This window comes from Poecilia mexicana, unplaced genomic scaffold, assembly GCF_051168715.1.
Source record: "Poecilia mexicana isolate PSO_F unplaced genomic scaffold, ASM5116871v1 scaffold_2, whole genome shotgun sequence".
NCBI lineage: Eukaryota > Metazoa > Chordata > Actinopteri > Cyprinodontiformes > Poeciliidae > Poecilia > Poecilia mexicana.
Genome location: NW_028263371.1, coordinates 53,972,336 through 53,988,050, shown reverse-complemented (window position 1 = coordinate 53,988,050; position 15,715 = coordinate 53,972,336). Strand labels below are relative to the sequence as shown.

The 15,715-nt window shown below is 37.3% G+C and overlaps 1 long non-coding RNA gene across 1 annotated transcript; it reads right to left on the bottom strand.

Annotated features, from left to right (window-relative positions):
* Nucleotides 1-4,429: 4,429 nt before the first annotated feature.
* Nucleotides 4,430-12,760, bottom strand: LOC106917823 (uncharacterized). The gene is made up of 4 exons (XR_001418283.2): nt 12,683-12,760; nt 11,979-12,035; nt 9,565-9,746; nt 4,430-4,616 (listed from the first exon to the last, which is right to left on the bottom strand). It is a non-coding gene; the product is annotated as an uncharacterized LOC106917823 (long non-coding RNA).
* Between the last annotated feature and the right edge of the window lie 2,955 nt (nt 12,761-15,715).

Below are 15,715 nucleotides of genomic sequence, written 5' to 3'. Positions count from 1 at the left end.
CTCTTGTGCAAGAAACCAACATCAGGGACTAGCAGTGACAGCAAAGCTCCCTCTCATATTCTCTCACTCAGCCAGTCACAAATACTTTACGGTTTACTGTGATACACTCCAACTAAAACATGGTGCTCCCACAACGTAGGAGGAAATGAAGAAACCAGATGCTGCTAATTAATGCACTGATTATCTGATTAATCAGTTAAAAGTTGACAGCTTGTTGGTCTAGATCATACAGGCGTATTAGTACAATGGTAGAGTGGAAAGACATATAAGATGACATCAGAGAAAACAATTGTTTCCTCCCATCAATCTGGGAAAGATTTGGGGACTATTTCTCAAAACTTTGAGATTCATTACAGAAAGAGAGAGATTGTTCACAAGTGGAAAGATTTTAACTATCTGCCCAGTTAAAATCTTTCCACTTATAGGCAGTAAAATAAGTTAAAGACATGCACCAAACAAACGTGATCGATAAATGTTCTATTTAGTAATTCTGGTAAATCTAGCTAACCTAAAACTAGAGAAATTTGGTCTCATTTTAGTTCAGACAGACAAAAAAATTAAATGTTTTTTAATTGGTGTATGTAAACTTATGGTTTTAACTTTAAGTGCAATGTTCAAAGAAACTGCCAAAAAACGAAGAACTTAATCAGACTCCACGACTCTGAGTTAAGAGTCTAGCCCATGGCTAGATAGTTTGAAAAAAGACTAAACAGGCTGGTTTGTTTGGAAGAAAAGATCTCCAGAAGAAAGAACAGGGCAGGACGATGTAGGTGTGCAAAGTTGAATCTAAATTATTCTAGATCCTCCTGGAACCATGTTCTCTGGACAGGCGAGACCAGAGTACTGATTGTTCTCCGGATTTTAGTGGTTGTAGGATTTCTTTTCTGTGTTTAGTAAAAGACAACAAGCCATTTTTCCCGCTAATGTTATGACTAGCGTGTTTGTTTTTGGTTGTATTTACCCACAATGCCCTGTGCTGTAGTCCACTTCCTGCTTTTGGAGCGGTCTCCGGACCACATGGAGTTCACATATGCATTCAAACCTCACCAGTTCACTTCTACCCAACTGGCACACAGACCTTATGGGCAAACAAGCTGGAGTTGGATTAAACTGGACAGGCTGGTGTGAATGCACCAAGAGTTTAGAAAACACAGGACAGATATTCCTCAGCAGAGAAAAAATCCCAGCCAAACTAACTAACATCCCACCAACCATCAATCACTAAAATACTAGGAAACTACTTTCTATTTTACACAAACCTGCACGATATGTGTTGGAAAAAATCCCACACATCCTCCACAATGGCAGCCATACCTACGTAAAAGGGATTTAGCTACAGGCTTAACCCAAGACAACTTGTTGATAAAGCAGTAAGATGATGTATAGCCATGATGATAACATTCTAATACTCCATGAATCCTTAATCAAGGCCTTGACCAGACGATTCCACCGAGCCACGACGGATTAACATTCCAAAGGCTCCACCACGCCTGATCCCATCTCCTCTTTGCCTCTCTATGCCACTTCACCCCTGACGGCCATGATGAGCCTGGGACACGGAGATAAAGGAGGCGAAGGCGGTGAAATTATCGCACCAGTGAGCCAAGCAGAAGCCAGAGAGGAGAACAGAGCTCTTCTGCTGGATGACGTCTGTGCGTTTCACTTGCCTTAGACTTCACCACTTTAAGAAAACATGCAAGGATTTAAACCAGTTGATTAATTAGCAGTGATAGTTATCTCCATCTTATTTGTATTATGAAGTTTTTAGTAAAGTTTCATAATACATAAATTTATCAACTTTGCCCTACAAATGTAGGTTCCTTCCAACGTCACCACGTCCTAACGGTCAATCATGTTCACTCCAGTCTGCCTTGGGAAGCTGGTGAGAAAGATGTCCTGGTTTCTTCAACCCTGGACCTGTTGCCACGGTAACACTGCTGTCCCAACGTCAAATTCACAAAAGTGACAGCAATCATGGGTCGTACTTAAAATATTTTTATTGTGAACATTTTTCTTCTTTATGCTCAGAAATGAATCAAATATTCAGTATTTTAATGTAACAAAGTAGAAAACTAGAGTATTTTAGACAGTTGTGTAATAACTAGTTACATTTACTCAATTACATTTACTTTGGTAACTTTATTGAAAAAAATACTTTTAGGACTATTTTTACTACTTTTTACCTTTTATTTTAAATTTCTGGATTTTCTATCCACTGAATAAAAAACAAAATGTTTTAACCAAAAATCCACCAGACAGATGCAAACCTGCAGTTTTTAATAAAGTTTAATAAGTTTTTCACTGAAAGAAACTGATTTGGAAACATTTTCTTTTGTCTGACTTTATTATTTTTTGTATATAAATTATTATTTTGGTTCTTAAAATACCAAAATTTCCACTTAACTTTATATTTTGGTCCATCTGATTATATAACTTTTACTATTAAATGGTCGATAATTTGATCAGTTACTCAGTAGACTGTTTACCAAATACTTTTTTACTTTTACTTGAATAAAAATACGTTGAAGTACTTCTAGTCTAACTTGAGGACAATTTTCAGGTACTCTGCCCACCTCTGATTTCAGGTCCGAAAGGTCCGAAAGGAGTCCTGGTTCCTGTTTGTCTGTAGCCCGATTTACTAGGATATGAAATGCCAAATAGCAGCGTAAGAAATTACTCGTAGGATTTTGGCAAAAACAAAACAGAAATCCTTCAACCGCTAAAATTATGACGCTACTCCATTTTTGTTTTCATTTTGCAAATAAGAAAGTTGCACTTGGTGTCGTTTCCTTCAGTGGTTCTTGGTGCAGCGCCACCACAGGCGAGGAGGTGAACAGTTCTTTCATTAATTTGAACTAACAGAGCAGACAGTTCAAGACAGAACAAACTGAAAATGTAGAGAAATATTACAAACTCAATGTAACTGAGACACATTTTCCATCAGCAGTCTTCCCCAAAAGAACATTTTATTTTGTCAAAATATTTTTTCATTGCATTTCATACTCAAATTCTCAAAGAAAATCATTTTTGGAGGGTTTATTGTTGCAACTAAAACCCTCCAAATGGAATATCTATTAAATCTGTCGTCAATGAATTGGTATAATTTATCTTTCTGATAGGCAGACCATGTGAATTAGTGAAATAAATTACCGTTTGGATGATGTTCTCATTTATTAAGTGCTGGTCAAACCTCATAAACCACCTCCTCTCTGCTTTCCTCTCCTTTCTCATCTTTCCTCTGCTGGCTGTGACGGCGAGGGTCCTGACTGGTCTTGCAGAGTCTCTGCAGAACACAGAACAGCAGAAACACACACTTCAAATCAATGCGATCTGTAGGAACGCATCGCGCCTGAGAGTGTGAGACAGGAGGTGGGTGGCAGCAGCTGAGATGCAAAGCCACTTCTCTCTGCTTGTTCCCTAACGGAGCTGACAGATGGAGATCAGATGATCGGTCTTTATCTCGTTCTGTCCATAGCTTTGTTTTTCTGTTTTGTGGAGTTAAAGACACACTGTGGGGGTGTGAGTCGAGTCTTTGGGAGGCCAGGAGTTTTCTCTCCGTCATCTGGAAAACAGAGACTGCATGTATTTATTGTCTATGATGGCGTATTGGGGCCGTTGGAGGAAAAAGGAGAAAATTTCTGCTAAAAAAACTCAAGAATTTTGAGATGAATCTCAGAAATTTTCTACAAAAAAAATAATGAAATTTCTGAGTTTCAAAAGTCAAACTTTTTCAACTTTGAAACTCAGTAAATTTCCAAAAATCAAAAGTTTTCTTCTAGCAAACTTTTAACTTTTGAAACTCTGAAGTTCCAGGGTTTTTTTGTTGTTGTTTTTTTTTTTTTTAGAAATTTCAGTGTTTTTGGAAGCAAATTTTGACTTTTTAAATGTAGAAATTTTCTCTTTTTCTACAAAATTTCTGAGATTAATCTTAAAATGTCAAATTTTTTCCAAAAATTTTGAAAATCTGAAATTTCAATATTTTTTCTTCAAACATTTTTTGAGATTAACTTAAAAAAATTCAGAGTTCTTTGTAGCAAATTCTCAACTTTTGAAATTCAGAAAAACCCACTTTGTCTTTTTTTAAGTACATTTCTGAGTCTTTGGAAACAAATGTTTGACTTTTTCAAGTTTAAAAAAAATTCCTTGTTTTTTTCTCAGAAAATTTCATTAATTAATAAAAAAAGTTCAGAGTTTTTTTGCAGATATTTACTCTCTTTTTCATTTTTTTATAAAATGATAAGCTATCATAGCGCTCCAGCTTTCATCGGTGCATTGAAACTGGAACTGTTAAACGCAACCGTTCTGCTACGGACCGGTACTCCCATTATGGAGAAAGTGCTTACTGAAGAATGGAAACCAGTGCAGTATGACGACAGCTGTGAAAGCTATAAAATGTTCATCATTTCACTGAGAATGCAACAATACCCAAGAGTGATAAAATCTGAAACTCAATCAGACGTGTTTATTAAAAGTTGTGTTTGCTTCCTTTTCTTTTTTCTTGGCTGCTTTATTCCATCTTCAATTGGTTTTATTCAAATTAGGGCTTTTTTTCTGCCACAAGCCAGAAGACAGTTTGACAGTCGGCGTTCTCACAGTCTGCTCTTTGATTCATGACTCTGAAATGAGGATAAAAATATCAATGAAATCAGTAGAAAATTCACAGCATCACAGTGAGAAACTGATTAAAACTGACTATATTAACAAACTGTATAGTTTCAAACAGTTTGATCGTCTTCTGAACAGACGTAAATGGAACAAATTTATGTTCTCTATGGCGCGTCAGACAGAAAGAGGGACAGTTATTATTCACTAGGAATATTGAGCTTTTGCAATAGTAAAACAGAAAATTATTTCATGTCAACGTGAATATGAGTTGATGTTTTGAACGCCAGATAAGAAGCAGAGCATTTTTGCATCACATTATAGTGTCATGACATGAGGACAGTTGTAACAAATATGGAAAAAACTTTTAATTTATGTCAAACTGTTTTTTAAAAACAGGAAAACAAGCAACCAGTAGGACAGAAAAAACATGTCAATGCATAACCAAGAACAAAACAATTTGTACTTTTCTGTTTAGAAAAGAGTCGGAAGAAGTGAAAACGTATTTAATTTCACTCCTTATCTCAATTTAATGAAATACTTACCGACAAAAATGTGTAATTGAAACCATATTATTATGTTCATGTTCAACATACTGTGCTAAAGATCCAACAAATAAATTATATTACATAAACAAAATTATTAAAAACTCTTATAATAATAAAAATCTATGGATACATAATAATAATAAAGACAACAGTAAATAATAACTGGACATAAATTCTACTTAATCTGTGTTATATAACAATAAATAAAACAAAAAATAAAAACAGAGATAAAAGCTTAGACAATGATGATAGTACAACAATAATGAGTTATTAATAATGTTAATAGTAAAACAGAGGAAAGGAAGGAAAAAAACTCAATTTGAGTTAATTCCCTATTTTTGTAAGTGACATCATACTTTAGACTGGTTTCTATTCATAGCCCTGATCATCTTGATAGAATGATAAAAAGCATTCAATCAAAATAAATAATACAATAATTCACCTCCCTTGATGCTGATGCCCCTAAATTAAATGCACAGCAATTAGTTACATTCAGTAATAATAAATGGAGTCCATCTTGTTCATATTTAAAGGAAAATAAAAATAAAAAGCATTTTCTACATCAGTAGTAAACCCCTCTCTGGATTACGTGCCCCCTCCCTCCTCGCTGCAGACCTCCAGCAGTGAGCTACAAGCCGGTACGTCGGCCAGCCTGGCCCCGGCCCCAAGGCCCCGGCCCATGGCCCCACGGCCCCATGGGCCGATCCATTATCTGGACCGCCTGAATGCGGCGCACCGCTGGGGCCCATTTTTCTGCTTGTCTGCAGGGGCCCCATAAGCTGCTGGCACACTATTGTATCATCCTGACCCTGAATGACCCACCAGGTAACACGCTGCAAAAACCCACAGGCCGATTCAGGCGGGCCGGGTTAGAAATGACCATAGTTCAGTTTTAGTCTGTTGTGACTTTTGTTTGTCTAATTCAGTTTGAATGTTTGCTAGTTTTTATTGGTCATTATTAGCTAAATATTTCAGTTTAGATTTTTAGGTGCAGAATTCAGAAAGTTTAAAGTGTTATGATTGAGTAACGAATACTCAACAGAACATATTATTTTCAAAACATTTATTCAATTAGTGTTGAACAACCAACTGACTGATGTTTTATCCCAACTTCTCCTGCAGCCATTTTGTGGTGTAGCGTTAAGTTTCACCAGGAGGAGCGCCAACATTTGTTGGCAGCTGCTTCAGCGGGAAAAAAAAAAATTCAGTTCAAAATGCTAATCAATAGATTCATGAACACATTGAATCTACTGAGAGGGACACATTCATTGAAAATGAAGGATATTATATCTCTAATCTCTAAATTCATCGTGTTTTAATTAGTTTTTATTGTGGGGTTGCCGGTTTGTATTAGTTATTATAAGTTAAATGTTGTTTAGTTTTTGGTTAGGTTTTTAGGTGTAAAATTCAAACAGGTTGAAGAATTGTATTATGATTATATTGATTGGGTAATTTTTCAATTTCCAAAAGATTTATTCAAATTATTATTGAACAACCCAATGACTGTGGGCTTTTCTTCTTCTGTAGCCATTTGGCGGACTAGCATAGCGTAGCCGCCACGAGGAGAACGGAGTGCCGTAATTTCGTGATAAATGACGTAAACTGCTTGTGTGGGGGGGAAAAATCTATTTTAAATCAGTTAAAAGGCTAACAAACACATTCATAAACACAAAAACAAATGATTTTATGTCTAATTTAAGTATGTTTTAGACATGGTTCCAGTTATTTATAGTTTTTCCCCAATAACTTCTGCTTTTATTTATTTAAATTAAGAAATGTTTTATCAATTTCAGGTTTTGTTGTCTTTTGTTGCAGCAGAGATATGAAGTTTGAGCTTTCCGTCGCACTCAGCAGTTAATTCCTGTCCCTAAATGACCATGTTTGCTCCACGCAGATTGAAGAAACGCAGGCATTATGGGGGCTTTTAATTCAGGAAACGATGGCACTGAACATGGATGGCGCCTGAATAAACAGATCCAGCAGGAAGAGGTGGCAGGAAGGAGGAGTGAGAGCAGAAACGACAGGAAATACAGACGATTGGCAACTATTGCTGAGATAAGAGGGTGGAGAGGCGAAAAGGAGCCGTACAGAAAGGAAACGCTCGTGGCTGAGGACAGACTGCTGGGTTTCCATGGCGACAGAGTTTCCTTTTTATTTTTCATACTGCGTTCATAACCATAAAACTGTGAGAACTCCTTCATGTATGAAGAGGACATTTTTTTGTGTTCTTACAGGTGCAAATGGCAGGTTTGATTGCCTTATTCGTTGCCTCAACATCTCAGACACGGTGACGTTGCCACCAACACCGGTCGTGAAATTAAAGTCGGTATATAGGTACGTCTGCGTCCCTGGAAGGGGTCACGCCAACCCCAGGGGCCCTGCAGAGGGGTCAGACCGAGCAGCTCCAACATTTCAGAGTAAACACCAGCTCAGGAATTTGCTTTATTTAGGAGTTCAGCTATTGGAAAACATGAAAGCTAGTGTTTGCATGTTGATTTACTTCCAAAAAATGTATGTATTTATCCAAACTTAATCCTGCCACAGTTTATCCACAATTAAATGACTCGTTATTTATGTAAATCACAGCAAAAAGTCGGTTTTTATCTGGAATCATTTAGCAACTCCTGCAAGCTGGCTGTAATTTTGATGTAGAAGAAGAAAATGAAAAGTGACCTGCAAAACTCCTGGCATTGGAAAAAAAGACATTTTTTAACTTCACGTCAGCGTTTTTTTATTAGAGGTGTGTGATTCTGATACTTTTTATTATTTAAGTTTGATTTATAAACCTCTGACCTTGAGGTGTTTGGGTGACTTTTTTGTCTGAATTAAAACTAAGAACATTTGGATAAAGTTTATAGGCATCTACAAAATGCTTTCATAACATTTTATCACAATAAACAGAAACAAAGATGTGTTTCTAAATAAAATGTTTAAAATATATAATTTAAGAGCAAATCACATATTTTAGAGTTGAAAAACTATTTCATATACAAAAATTAAATAAAATTTCAAGAGGTAAATAAAGAATTAACCGATTCGAAACAGATTCCAACTCTGCAAAAAATGCTATCAATATTTTGGATAAATTGTCCACTTTACTTTTAGTTTTTAGTTGAATATTGATTTTTCTATCATTTTAATCACTGATGCACCAGCTGTATTTTCTGACAGAAACTGATGTTTTGGTGAGAACAGCTGCAGTCTGACGCTGTTAATCACTGATTACTGCTGACCTTGATGGGTGTTTTCACCTGCATATCATTGGAGTTATTTGTTTTATGAATACAGTGAGAGCAAATACTTTTTAAAAACTGTTTCTACAAAGAACCACTGCACAGTTAAAGTAAAAATACACACACCAATAAACATCTGAACACCTACTACCCAAAAAACAAACATTCCAGTTGTTTTTGAAGATGTTGCAATATACATCTAATTATTTATAAATATGAAATGTCTAAATTGTTAATTATTAGCTGCCACTTTCCATTTAAATCAAGGTTTTGATGGTAAATTGAGAAAACCAGGTCATACGTGTCAATGTAAGAAGTGTTGTTTCAGAGATTAAAGGGGAAATTCCACGAACACTGCCTGTGGCAAGAATAATGTTTGGGGTTATCTCATGTCACCATCATGAAAATATTTCACCCACATTGCCCTCATATCAACACCTGCATGACTGCTGCCAAACACACCAGAAGTAGCTCTTTTAATAAAGAGTGAAAAGTGTTAAAATGTTGTCTCATCGCTGCTGCAGGCTCAGGATGTATCTTCAGATAAGCATCAGATGTTTCCCCACAGGGCAGAGCGAGCTTTCTGTTGCTTTTCCGTGATTTTCCTTTGAAATCCTACTGGAAACAGTGATTCACACTTTCTGGATTCGATCCATTTACGGTTGACTTTAATAAGACGCAGGTGTGTTAATCTTGAGTCATTTGGGTCACTTTGTTAGGAAACAGTCACATTAGCAGATGCAGGCACTGATGAAACTTACTTTTTTTAAAAAACACACACACACACTGTTAGTGAGCGAAAACCGTTGAAGTCTCTGGTTAGACTTAGATACATGTGTCCAATTTCGCATTTTTGAACTTCCATTTTCATTTTGACTGTTTCTAAAACAGTCCAAGCACTTTAAAAAAAAAAGCAACAAAAAACAGTTATTTTTTGGCTATTTTGTTTAGTGTCCGGAAAACGAGCCATTTCAAAACCTCCCGATTAAGTCACATACCAAAGGCACTGCACGGTTACCTAGCAATCCCAACAGAGTTCCACACCGTTACCTAGCAACCCCAACAGAGTTCCACCCCATTACCTAGCAACCCCAGAGTAGCTCCAGCACATTTGGTCACCTAGTTTTATCACTGCCGTATAATGGCTGCTGGAAAAGGTAAGTGTTTTGTTGTTGACTTACCATCCAGAAACCATTTGCTGTCAACATTTTGACTGTGCAGGAGGGCCCACTTCTGCTTTTCAAAGATGTATGGTTGCATATTTGCACTTCTGTTACCAGCCATTTTCACGAGCGAGTGTAAACGTTGACTTTTGGGAGCGTGGCCAGCAGAAGCTTCTCTGGATTTAAAGTGACAAGAGGCCCTAAAAATAGTTGAAAATAAGCAGAGAGTCCTAAGGAGAGGATTGATACAGCTATATTTTTAAACAAGATTTGAATAAATGTTCTTTAAAATCAGACAAATGAGGAACATCCCCAAAGGGAAAATTATTTCCAGTTTTCTAACTCAGTGATATATGTCAGATTTGTTACACAAGGCCTTTCAGACACACCCCTGTTGGATATGATTACAAGTGAAGCAAAAGCAAGTTTCATATCAAGTTACTGTTTATCCCTCATGAACTTTAACATGTTATAAAATAAAGCAATGAAGGCGTCGTAATCGTGACTGGACACTAAATTAATCCACAAATATTTGCAGAATCTAAGATTTTTCATTCTTATGGGTTGAATAAAATGACTCACGACTAATTCTGCTCCTGACTGTACTTGTTGAGCCTAAATAAAAAACAAACACTTTCTGTTATTTATAAATAGACAATTAATTTAATAAAATTAGCTTAGCTGAATAACATGAGCTTCCTTCACATTATGCTAACCAGTAAGACCAGTTAAGTGCTGCGCTTTTTCTCTTCTTCAGCTAAGAGGAGAGTTTTATGCAATCAAAACAAACATTAAACGGCAAAGAAAACTCGCTGAGTGTCCTGCTAATCCTGTGGTCAATATAATCCCAAGGGAATTATTGATTTTATTAGCAAGAAGAAAGAACAATGAACTGTAAAAACATGCCTTCATCTTGACAATATTAACGTAAAGGTCTAATCTGAGCTAGATTTTGATTTAAATTAAATTCAAAAATACATTTCCAAAGGAAAATTAAATGTCATAATTCAAATCATCCAAGTAGCTTTAACATTGCATAAACATTTGGCTTTGCAGTTCGCTTACAAAAAAGTACAGTATGAAAGCAAACCAAAAAGATAAAGTCCAGTTTTGGTCTGTTCCAAATTACATCTTTAAATTCAGCTCTTAATCCTGGGAAATCTAAAGAAATCTCTTTTTGCTTCTTTTAGCCTGATGGACATTCAGAAGCTTTTAGCTAAAAGACAAGTATTCACATTTTAGACTGATTTTAATATGTTATGAAACTGATCAGTTTAGGACCATTACTATAATCTAATGCACTTTTAACTTCATTACGATTTTGACAAGCGTCCTCTTTTCCTGCAGAAATACAACATGATGTTGAATTGTAGCAGGATGGAAATGAAGATGCAGCAGTTGCATGACTAAGGTGGTTCTGTCAAGTAAAACAACCATCCAGACATGATCGGATTATTGAGAGATTTAAAGGCTGAGGAAGCTGAAAACAGACACCCTAAAATACACTCAGACGTATCTTCATTTCCATAAAACCCCTTTTTTAAATAAAACAGAAACTAAATAAGCAGAACATATCCTGATTGCTTGTTACTGAATTAACCTCTGCCGGCGGAGGCGTAACTAGAAACCATGTTAGGTTAAACAGGTCGCACCTGTTTATTAGCATGGCTGTATGTTGGGAGAGAACTGGTTGGGTAAACACAAACAGGTGTTGTGTGTTTGCTCGCTGTGACTCCGCTGTACGCCGAGACTTCACAGATCTGTGTTTATGCTAATTTGGGAGAGAAAATATTGCAGTGCTCGGACGCAGCTCTGCGAATCGTTTCCACGTGCCAATGCCGTAGTTTTGATAGCTATTTATTAATCAGTATGCTGCTTTGATAGGTGATTGTTTCATATAACGTGTGGATGTGCAATAATTATCTCCAGCTGAGCAGAAACAAAACTGAAGATGTTATCTTTGGGTCTAAAGGGGAACGATCCATCACTACATCTAGATTTCAGCCTGATTGCCAGCTCCTAGCTGTAATAACTGAAGCTGACGAAGTTACAAAGTCAGCCTTCTGTCACCTGAAAAACATTTCCAGGATTAAAGGACTAATTTCTCAACAACATCTAGGAAAACTGATCCAGTCATATTGATTATTGCAACAGTATCTTCACAGGTCTGCCTAAAAAAATAATCAGACAGCTGCAGCTAATCCACAAGGTTCCTTTAAATCTAGACTAAAAACACACTTGTGAGCCATAAATGTGTTTTAAAATACAACAAATTTTTTAAATAGTCTTATTTCACAACTTGTTAGCTCTAAGAATTATTGCTGAAAAATGCAATAGTCTAAGCATGGGTTTAAAATGCCTATTCAGTCAATGGCTTAAATATGTACAAATTCAACTGAAAATTTAAAAAAAAAAAGAAAAACATTGCTCACCAATTTCAGAAGAGGGAGCACAACAGCACAAAATGGCGCCGCCTCTGACCAAATATTCTACAACCAGAAGTACAAAGAAGCAAACTTGTTAATATTGGTGAACTAAACCCATCGTTTTAGCAGTAAACATACATACAATTATTCTGTAATGCTTTCCAACTATTAATTTTATATTGTTTTGTTTTCCATAAATCTCCATCTCCTTCTTTCCGTTATCTGCTAGCATTCAGTTAGCCACCACCGTCTGAGATGGAGATGGTGGGCGAGACAATGCGCCATTTAGAAGCAACTCATTGGTTAGATGAAACATGTGACTTAACAGTAAACTCCGGAAGTACAGAGTGAACCGAACTAGTTAATAACGGTGAACCTAGCTCAATGATCTAGCCCGAAAACATTATATACATTAGCAACGTTTGCTAGCTATTAATTTTGCATCGTTTTTATACTTGTTTTCCGTGAATCTCCATCATTCAACTGTTAGTTGCTCAGCTACCACCGTCTGACATGGAGGTGGAGCAACCCTCTCATTGGCTGAATGAAACATTTTACTTAACGGTACTTCTCTCCTACTCCTGAAGTACGGAGAACCAAATGAGTTGATAATGGTGAGCTTATCTCATTGTTCTACCCGTAAACATGCATAAAATCTGGTTAAGCATTAGCAACGTTTGCTAACTATTAATTTTATGTTGTCTTTGTACCTGTTTTCCATGAATCTTCGTCTCCTTCATTCAGTTAGCTGCTCAGGGCTCTGAGATGGATGTGGTGGGCGGGACAATGCACCCTTTGGAAGCAGCTTATTGGCTGCTTCCAAGTGGCATCAGCCAATGAGCCTTCTACATACTTTAAACTGAGATCAATCAGATGTGGAACCGATTTTGCCATTGAAATGGTTTCATAGATAGGTCAGATTTGAAAGTAACTATTACTGTGAAATAAAACAGTTAGTGAGAAACACTACAGGCAGGTACCAGAGAAAAGGGGAAGCCCACAGTTTATCCCTCACTGTTGCCATTGATTAAATTAGCAACCGGCAAGCCGCCGATTGACTGAGGAGGCAGAGTGCAAGCAGGCACTCCATTAATATCAGCCTGTGCTCGGCTCAGCTGTAACTTCACTGTTTGCTTAACAACAGCCATTCATCCTGATGTTTCCAGAGAGCAGTGATGGAGCACCCAGGGAGGGCCGCGGCGCCCAGCGGGTCAGCCGACAACCGCTCCGTTCGTTTGTGTCACCGTGGGAAGGAGAGATGGAAGAAATGTGAAAATAAACCAAAACCAGAGGGGGGGACTTGGTGAAAGAGTGAAATGATGAGATGGCAGGGAGAAACTGAGAAAACAAGCAGAGGAGAGCTAAGAGAGGGAAGATGGAGGGCGAAGTTGATATTTCTGAGATTGGTTTTAATGGAGTGCTAAGATAATATTTGAATATATTCTCACAAACAAGTTTCTATATCATTGAGAATGTGAGAGGGAGTCAAGTGAGGCAGAAAAAATTATTTTATTGATATTTTTACAAGAAGTTTTAAGACAAAGGTAGAGCAGGAGGAAATAAATTTTACCCACACTTCAGTTCAACTTAGCAATATTTTCAATTGATTTTAGGTGTAAAAACCTCAGTTTTGGTTTGGTTGAAGTCAATTCTGTTGCATTTTTACTGCGTGTGTTCAGAGACCTTTCAAAAGCAGGAACTGAACTACAGCACAGGGCATTCTGGGTAATTACAACCAAAACAATCGCTAATGCTAGCAAGAGAAATGGCTCATGAATCACCTTTTACCAAAAACAAATGAGAAATCCTGAAACCTGCATTTTTTTTACATTTTGTGAAAAAGGAAGTTGCGCTTATGTCTTCTTCTGAGGTTTCTGTTGTTTCCTTCAGAGTTTCTTGGTGCAGGGCCCCCACAGGCGATGAGAGGAACAGCCTTTTCAAAGGAGTTCAGTTCGTTTGACACAGTGCAGTGTAAAAGTGAACCGCAGCAGCAAAAAGTGTAAAAATATTGTAATTTTGAACTGAATCTCCCAGACTATGAGGTGTGAAAACTCCTTAAATGAGATTGATTTTCTTTTTTTTATTATTTTTTATTTAATGGAGTGCTATGGTAATGTTTGAATATGTATTCACAAACAAGCTTCTATATCATGGAGATTGTGAGATGGAGACAAGTGGGGGAGAAAAATGAATTTTTATTATCACTTTCATTTCCTATTTACTTGCAGGGAGTTTTAAGAAGAGGAGAAGCAGGAATCTAATCAGAAAGCAGAGCAGGAGGCAAAGTTAATTTCCCAAAATGTAACTCTGGACATTCTTCACACTTTAGCTTGATTTAGGGACATTTTCAATCGATTTATTGTGATGGAAAGTGCTTTTCTTTGGGGATTAACTGTTCAAACTAAATTTTTAATTTACACACAGCACCTCTGCAGTGCTGCCAGCGTTGCAATGAGGTGATTGTTGATTCGTGGGTGTGGACGTGAGTTGAAAAGGACACGTTTGGCGCACCAAACAGAGTTTAAGGGGAGGCATAGGTCACCAGCGGGCTGTGAGGTGATGGTTTACTTTGCACAATTCCAGGGGATTAGAGGCTTCGCTTACGCAGGGAATGCATGCAGATCCTAATTATTCAAAGTCTTGCAGAGGATTGATGACACGTCGAGATCACACACCACCTCCGGAGAGAAAAACAAGCAGGAGCGGAGGAGTGAAAAACTTAGGGAGGTGACTGGAAGGCTGGGGGCGCAGAGGAAAAAAAAAAGATTTGAGAATGAGAGTGGATTTGGAAGAAAGAATTGGAGGTTAAAATGAAAATAAGTGTCACGCAGAGAGGAGGAGAGGGAGCGTGGTGGTGAGAAACAATAAAGAGGAGAGACGGAGAGGATCCTGCTTTTTGATTATTTAAAACACAGCCAGGTGTTGAGACGCTGTCACCTTCGCATCAAAGATTTACACACAAATAAAAAACAACATTCAGGTTCAGAACTGCCAAACAAAGACATTAAAAATGTGATATGCAAAGTTTGAAAGAAAACAATATAATTCAAGTTTATTCACACTCCACTGGTTGCAGGTTAAAGCTGAATTTCTGAACTACGTGTTTTTGTTCCTTAGTGTAAGTAAGAGATGCAAATTTGTCCAGAAACAAAGCAACGCCACACCATCACACAAAATGGAGAGGCGATTTTAGCAGTTTTAGGATTTCTGTTTAGTCTTTGGCAAAAAATATTCCTCCAGCTAGCATTAGAACCGCGTATTTGTTTTGGTTGTATTTACCCAGAATGCTATATGCTGTAGTCCACTTCCTGCTTTTGGAGTGGACTCCAGTCCACTTGGCGTTCACATACACATTCGAACCGCATTGGAGTTCACTTCAGTAACCAAAACTGAGGTTTGTAGACGGACCGCATCAGAGTTTGGTTACAAATTCACACCTTAAAAATGACCCAAACTTTCTGGACAAATGGACTAAAGGTATCTACCTTTAGTCCATTTGGCTACTGGCTACTAACCAAAGCCAGTAGTAACTCTGGCTTTGGTTACTACCCAAAGCCAGAGTTGGGTAGTAACTAGTTACATTTACTCACATTTAAGATTACATTTATTGGACCTGTTACCGTGGTAATTTCTTGGGAGCCAACTTCTTGCTTTTACTTTAATAAAAATATTTTGAAGTAGAACCACTCTTTCTTGAATGCAGTATTTGGGTATTTTTGGTGTTGTGAATGTACTCTCAGATT